The sequence below is a fragment of the Varanus komodoensis genome, unplaced genomic scaffold (genome assembly GCF_004798865.1).
Source record: "Varanus komodoensis strain SLA01 unplaced genomic scaffold, ASM479886v1 scaffold3, whole genome shotgun sequence".
NCBI lineage: Eukaryota > Metazoa > Chordata > Lepidosauria > Squamata > Varanidae > Varanus > Varanus komodoensis.
Genome location: NW_025335761.1, coordinates 65,943,201 through 65,950,773, shown reverse-complemented (window position 1 = coordinate 65,950,773; position 7,573 = coordinate 65,943,201).

The window sequence follows — 7,573 nt, the reverse complement described above, 5'->3', positions numbered from 1 at the left end:
TTCCAAGATCCAGGTCCCAATCCCGTGCTTGGAGTTATTTATTAACCAAGAGGGGCAAGGATCCAATAGGCAAGTGGTGGGATGTACTCGTCCAAGCACCTTGTCCACATCATCGGGCCACAATAATTGAAATTCCTCCAATAATTTTGGACCAGACGGTATCATTGGCGACTCCTCAGAGACCTCTGATTCATTAGTGGAGTCCAGCTCGTGACGAATCTGAGCGATTTTCTCCCTGAAATGACTGGCAAAGTCGCCACAGCGGGCCTTTGAGGGTGGCATCAGATCTTCCTTAGGACCTGGGCGAACCAGGCCTTGTACCACTCAAAAAAGCTCTGCCGGATGGCACTGTGAGGAGGCAATGGAAGCGGAAAAAAACTTCTTTTTCGCCGCCTTCACTGCCACAGCATAGGCCTGATAGTGGGCTCTCAAGTGTGTTCGGTCCAGAAGCTTCAGCTGGTCCACAGTGGCTCAGCAAGATAGCTCAGTGTGACGGGGCAGAGGGACCATATGGTGCCAGCAGCTGTCCATGTGCCCTGGCTTCCAGCTCAGGGCACTGGTGGCCACATTCAGAGCCCTACGTGGCCCATCGCCAGGGCCACCAAAGTTTGTCTCCTCCTGCAAATGCATCTAAACCCAGCAGCCCTTCTCTGAAAAGCAAGGGGGGGGGGGGCGGGCAAAGAATTTCTCACTGTGGATGAGACTTTCCAGAGAGGCTCACCTGGCAGACAGGTGTTGTGGTTGTTGTTGTTAGTCGCGAAGTCGTGTCTGACCCATCGCGACCCCATGGACAACATTCCTCCAGGCCTTCCTGTCCTCCACCATCCCCCGGAGTCCACTTAAGCTCACGCCGACTGCTTCAGTGACCCCATCCAGCCCCCTCATCCTCTGCCGCCCCCTTCTCCTTTTGCAGTCAATCATTCCCCGCATCAGGCTCTTCTCCAGGGAGTCCTTCCTTCTCATTAGGTGGCCAAAGTATTTGAGTTTCATCTTCAGTATCTGGCCTTCTAAAGAGCAGTCAGGGTTGATCTCCTTTAGGACTGACCGGTTTGATTGCCTTGCGGTCCAACGGACTCGCAGGATCTCCTCCAGCACCACAGTTCAGAGGCCTCAATCCTTCGGCGCTCGGCCTTCGTTATGGTCCAAATTTCACAGCCATACATTGCAACTGGGAAAACCATCGCCTTGACTATACGCACTTTTGTTGGCAGGGTGATGTCTCTGCTTTTCAGTATGCTGTCTAGATTTGCCATAGCTTTCCTCCACAGGAGCAAGCGTCTTTTAATTTCTTGGCTGCAGTCCCCATCTGCAGTGATCCTGGAGCTCAGGAAAATAAAAGTCAGGTACCTTCTGCAATGACATGGAAGAAGGGGTGAACAGTCTGCTGATCAAATTCGCAGACACTAAAACTGGAGCAGTGGCCACAACTGAGGAGCAGGTACTCCAGATCCAAAAGGATCTGGACAGACTATGGAAGTGGGCAGGAGACAACAGGATGGCGTTCAATGTGGATGAGTGCAAGGTCTTGCACTTGGGGCATAGGAATAGCTGTCACAAGTACAGGTTAGGCGACAAGTGGCTGGAGAGCAGCACTTGCAAAAGGGACCTCGGGGTGCTGGTTGACTGCAGGCTGAACATGAGCCAGCCGTGTGATGCGGTGGCCAAGAGGGCAGACGCCACCCCTGGCTGCATAGCCAGAAGTGTGGCTTCTAGATTGAGAGAGGTGTTACTACCACTCTACATGACTCTGGTGCGCCCGCAACTGGAGTCTTGTGTTCAGTTTTGGGCCCCTCATTACAGGAAGGATACAGCCAGGTTGGAGCCGGTGCAGCGCAGGGCCACAAGGTTGGTGGCCGGTTTGCAGGGGATGCCGTATGAGGCGAGACTGAGGGAACTGGGTCTCTTCGGCCTGGAGAAGAGGCGACTCTGAGGGGATCTGTTGGCGACATGCAGGTATGTGAGGGGGTGTCACACGGAGGTGGGCAGAGACCTGTTCTCCCCTGCAGAGGAAGGCAGGACGCGCTCCAATGGAGCAAAGCTCAGGGAACCAAGGTTCAGCTTGGATGCCAGGAAGCACTTCTTGACAGTCAGGACCCCGAGGGTGTGGAATGGGCTTCCACGGGAGGTGGTTGAGGCCCCATCGGTGCGGGTGTTCAAGGACAGGCTGGACATCCACATGGTGGGCATGTCGTGAGAGGAGTCAGCTTGAGCCGGGGGGTCAGACTAGATGGCCCGGGAGACCCCTTCTGACTCGCTCTGTTTCTATGTTTCTACTCTTCTTGGCATATGGTGGAGGCCATGTTATTTTCCCATGCATTTTAATTTTTAGTTTCTCTTTTAAATCTGGCATTTCATTTCATGTCTTTGCACTATGGCTAAGTTCTATCTGGTTGCTATTTTTAGTTTTCTAGTGTACTTTCAAACATTAATGTTTTTATATTCTGTTTCATAATTTTGTCTTTTATAATTTTAATTGTTGTGAACTGCTCAGAAACATAGACACTGTGTGTCAGAAGGGGTCTCCCGGGCCATCTAGTCTGACCTCCAGCAGCAGCCGGCTCCGCTCACGACATGCCCACCATGTGCGTGTCCAGCCTGTCCTTGGACACCCGCACCGGTGGGGCCTCAGCTGCCTCTCATGGAACTTAGGCTGCTGGGCAGTATAGAGGAGATCCATACATGGGCTGAGATTTCACTGGTCCTATTTATAGAATCTTGGGTGAAAAATCATCTAAAAGTATTGGTGAGAGGTTTAGAATAGATAAAAGGAAGTACTTCTTCACACAACATATAGCAAACTTTGGGAATTCACTGCCATGGGAAGGGGTGATGGGGCACCGGTTTGGGTGGCTTGAAAAGGGGGCTGGACAGATTCATGGCGAACCGACCCCCGGCTGCACGCCAGCACCCTTTCCCAGGCTGATCTCTTTGTTCACAGGATTCTGTGCAGTGGGGCAAAGATGGGTGTTCTGGAGTCGCACCGGGCTTGGTTGCTGCCCTGGATGGCCAGTGGGGCTTCCTGACCTGCTTCGGGGGGCTGGCAGGGGGATTTGGCTTCCCACGTGGCAGCCTTCCAACTCAACACATCTGCTGAGCTGCAGGGAGAGTCGGCTCGATCCAAACCCATGCGCGATCCATGTGGAAGGCGAGATGGAAGGCCAGGAAGAGGCGCATGAAAGGCAGCAATGCAAGGAGCCGCTTCCACATCAGAAGAGTTCGATCAGGCCTCGTTATTTTTCCTATAAAAGCTGCCCCACATGCCTGAAAAATCTTTGGTGTCTCCAAAGGGTTACCGGCTGCAATTCAGAGTGACACACAGAGTGTGCCAAGAGAACAGATACACTTTAATTATCAACCTTCTTGGCACGGGTTTCTGTCCCCCTCTCCGACAGCAACAGGGCTTGTCTCCCGTCCCGAGGAAAAGAAAGAGAAGGCCAGAAACGGCATAGCAGAAATATACTTTGAAGTGCAATCCACTGGGGGAGTTGAGACATCTCCCCATTCGGAGCAAACTTAAGCTTGGAAAAATTCTCCAAGTTTAGAATGGACCAGATGCAAAACCGGAAAAATGAGAACCGGAAAGATAACCTGTGGTTACTGGTCATATTGTGTTCATTTTTCTCCTGTGTCCTTTTTATATGGTTGTTTTTATAATGCATTTTAATTTCACTGTGTTTCATGCTTCTGTTTCCTATCGTTATTTATTTTTATCTGTATTTTAAATATGTTTATATTGCATACTGTGAACCACCCACTGAGTCTTTGGCTGTGGGGTGGCAGAGAAATGCGACAAAGAAAGAAGAGAGGGAGGGAGGGAAGGAAGGACAGAAGGAAGGAAAGAGGGGAGGAGGGGAGGAGGGAGGGAAGGAAGGAAGGAAGGATGGAACCAGAATGGACAGATTCAGCCATCCCTACCTGAGAGAGGAGCTTTACCCTGGCACCTGCTGCGGATGCCAGGATTAAACCTGGAAGGAGCCCCCTCTGTTCCTGGCATGTGCTTCACCCCCGAGTGCCCCTTGCGTGGCAGAGGGGCCGGTGCATGGAAATGCTGCGTGGGCATGCGTCTGCATGCAAGCAGCTCTTTCCCCTCTTGCGCACCGTCCGAGCAAAGCGCCTCAGGCCAGGTACGGACAGTCCTGCCCGCTTCTCGGTCCGATTCAGAGGGAAGCCCGGCTCAGCTGCCAAAGGCCGCGGCTGGCTCGCACGCTTCTTGCTCCCCTTCCGGCAAGGCACGCTGCCGGGCTCGGTGGTCTGCCCGGCCGGAGGCTGCCCTTCGCCCACCGCCGTGCATCCCAAACCTCGCAACTTGCCCTCTTTCCAAGGAAGAGTCTTTTCCAGAACAGGCTGCAGCACACGGGGAAGACGTGGCTTGGGCAGGGCCGGGCCAGCCGCTCAGCTGAATGAGGCGGCCGCCTCCGGCATCGGATTCAGGCCTCGCGGAAGCGGGGCAAGAGGCTAGGAAGCGAGCCAGTTTCCGCTGTGGCTTGACTGCCAGGGAGGGGGCGCATGGCCACAATGCTTCATGACTCCAGCGTCTTGCTTGATGCTGGGCACGACGCACCTCGGCTCCCGGGCAGGGTGGCCGTGTGTTTTACAAAGGACAATCCTCTCCTTGAAGGGCTTTCCTGCCCAGTTCTGGCACGAAGAGGAAGAGGAAGAAGAAACAGAAACAGGCATTTCCCCCACTTAAATCCCTCTGCTTCATTCTGGATGTCCACCTTTCTCTCTGCGGGACACCAAGGGGTCTGGCCCTGGCACACAAGCCCAGTCAAGCACAACAGGAACGAGAGGGGAGGAATCCGAATTTTATTCTCGGGAATAGTCTGATTGCAAGCAAAAGGGCGATCGACCCAGAACGTGTGGGGCAGTCCCCTTTCATACCCTTGCTGACCAGGGAGCGATGGCAGAGGTTCGTCGGTTTGACATTCCTGCCGAGGAAGCTGATTGGTTCATCTGAATTCTCGTGGTCCCCGCTCCTACCTGGGAGGCTGGGCCTAGAGGCCTTCGCTCGGTCCCTGCCTGCGTAACTCAGTTCCACTTGCATATTTGTTAAAAAGCTTTCTACCCTGTCCCCTGCAGAATGTTTGGGGATGGCTCAGCAATACAGGGGGCGTGACCAGCTCACCTGGTCAATGCGCCCAGCCAGGTATGTCCTGCAGGAGCCCATGCCCACAGGTGTTCCTCCGTGCTACCTTTCCTCCTTGTGGCTGGCTCAAAACGGGCCATCTGGGTGAGGGGAAGTCCTCCCATTGCTGACCCTGAGCCTGGAGGAGGATCTGAACTCCCCCTCGCCAGTTCAGAGCTGGCCTTTCCTTTCCTTTGGACCAGTTTGCCTGTCGTTGGATAGACCTTCTAGTTGGACCCTGGAATCCAGAGCGGAAGCACAGAAATGGGCACTCGGGGCTGTATCTGGCTTGCAGCTGGGAGGCGACCACAATCCCCAAGCCGGGCACTGGGGTCCCACAGCCTCACTCACCGAGAGCTCCTGCAGTAACACACCTCACTGCCTCCCCAGTCTCTTTCCAGACCAGACCCAGGCTGCCGGCTTCAATCGCAGAAGAAAGGCGCCAGTGCTCAAGAAAGACTGCAAAGGGGCTGCGGTAGCCATAGCAACTTGGAGTGGAAACAGCTTTCCATGAGGCAGGTGCTGGGGAGCATGTTCTAGGGGGTACTCCATGCAAAAGGAGGGATGCGGGAGAGCCGTTTTGTGCTTTTAAGCTGCACCCCAGGAATGGCCCCAGGAATGGCCGGGGAATGGCCTGGGGTGCAGGTCACAGCGGCCAAACCCATGACAAGAGTATAAGATTGAAGCCTGACTTCTGGGGGAACAAACATAGAAACAGAGAAACAGAGCGAGTCAGAAGGGGTCTCCCAGGCCATCTAGTCTGACCCCTGGCACCAGCCGGCTCCGCTCACAACATGCCCACCGTGTGCCTGTCCAGCCTGTCCTTGGACACCTGCACCCACGGGGCCTCAACCACCTCCATGGAAGCCCATTCCACACCCTCGGGGTCCTGACTGTCAGGAAGTACTTTCTGGTTCCCTGAGCTTGGCTCTGTTGGAACATGTCCTGCCTTCCTCTGCAGGGGAGAACAGGTCTCTGCCCACCTCCATCTGACACCCCCTCATGTACCTGTATGTCTCCAGGAAATCCATAGTCCTCCAGATAGTTTGAACTACAGCTCCCACAATCCCCGACACTTAGCCAAGCTGGCTGGGGCCCTTGGGAGCTGCAGCCCGAGCCACCTGAGGGGTGCCAGGTCGCCACTCTTGCCCTTGCTGACTGGGTGAAGGGCCCCTTTGGCCCAGCATCCTGCCCCAAGCAAGGTTCAGGCAGGCTCCTCTGGAAGACCACCGGGGGCACAGTGCCCACCCCCGGCTCTCCGCAGCCTCTGACGGGCCGGCCCAGAACTTGGCTTCCCATCCCTCTGCGCTGGGGACTAGAAAGATGAAAAGTCTTTCAGAGGCACCGTCGGAGGGCTGCTGGACACCCTCCTTCAACGGGCAACCGGCCCCAGCGGCAGGAGCGGTGTCTGGCCCGCCCCCGACGGAGCTGCACCGCTTTGAAGGAAGCAGCTCAGTGGCTGCGAGGCAAACGACCGAGCCACGAAGCCGGAAGCCGGGAGGAAGGCGGAGGGGAGAGGAGGATCCTTGGCCCGGGAGCAAGCCTGGTACTTCCGATCTCACCCTCCCGGGAGTTTCATGAGGTGGGGGGTCGTAGGGCAAGGTGAAGTCAGCGAGGGGCGAACGCATGAACTTGCAGTTCTAAGCACGCAGGCGTAACAGGTTGCTGGATCCTGACTCACATCCTGACTAGACAACGGGCCGATTATAATGCACATGTGATGCATGCAGATGAATGTGGTGGGAAGCGATGGGAGAGCTGAAGCGGGTGGGCGGAAAGGCTGCAGCCTCCTAGTAGCTTATCCATCGAGGGAGAAGGGGAGGGCTGTGGCGGATGGGTTGAGGGGTAGAAGGAGCTGCTTGTGTGTGCGTCCTTTGGAGAGATGCCATCGAGCGGGCTCCCCCCGTCCATTGGAACAGGTGAAGGAAGCGCCTCGCTCGGTCGGTTGTCTTGCGTATTTAACTCAAGGGGAAGCATCTTGCAGCTGTTTGCATCAGACCTTCGTTCCGCTCGTTTACTGCCTTGCATGGAATGGAGGGACCACTTTCACGAACTTAGAGGCAACCCCACGTGAGGCCGCATGCTTAGGCGTCCCTTGGGGGACCGCTCCAGCACAGGTCAGTGGGTCCAGGGATGGGGACAACCGGTCAGTAGCGGCCATCTCCAGAGGTTCTCGCCAGGTGCCCGACCTTCTCCATCATGGCACCCCGGTTTGGCATAGGCATGGGAGATAATTTGGCTTCCTTCCTTCTCCTTTTGAGAAGCCTCTCCCAGATCAGTTCTTTCCGAGACGGCATGCGGTGCCTCCATATCCACACGGCACAGGATTCTGCGCTACGGTTCACCAAAGCGAAGCAAAACAGACCCTCAGATCACGTGCGGGGGTCCTTCCCCATGAGCCACCCCTGAAGGAAGCAGAGAGGGAGGCTATGAGGGGCAGGGCCTCCT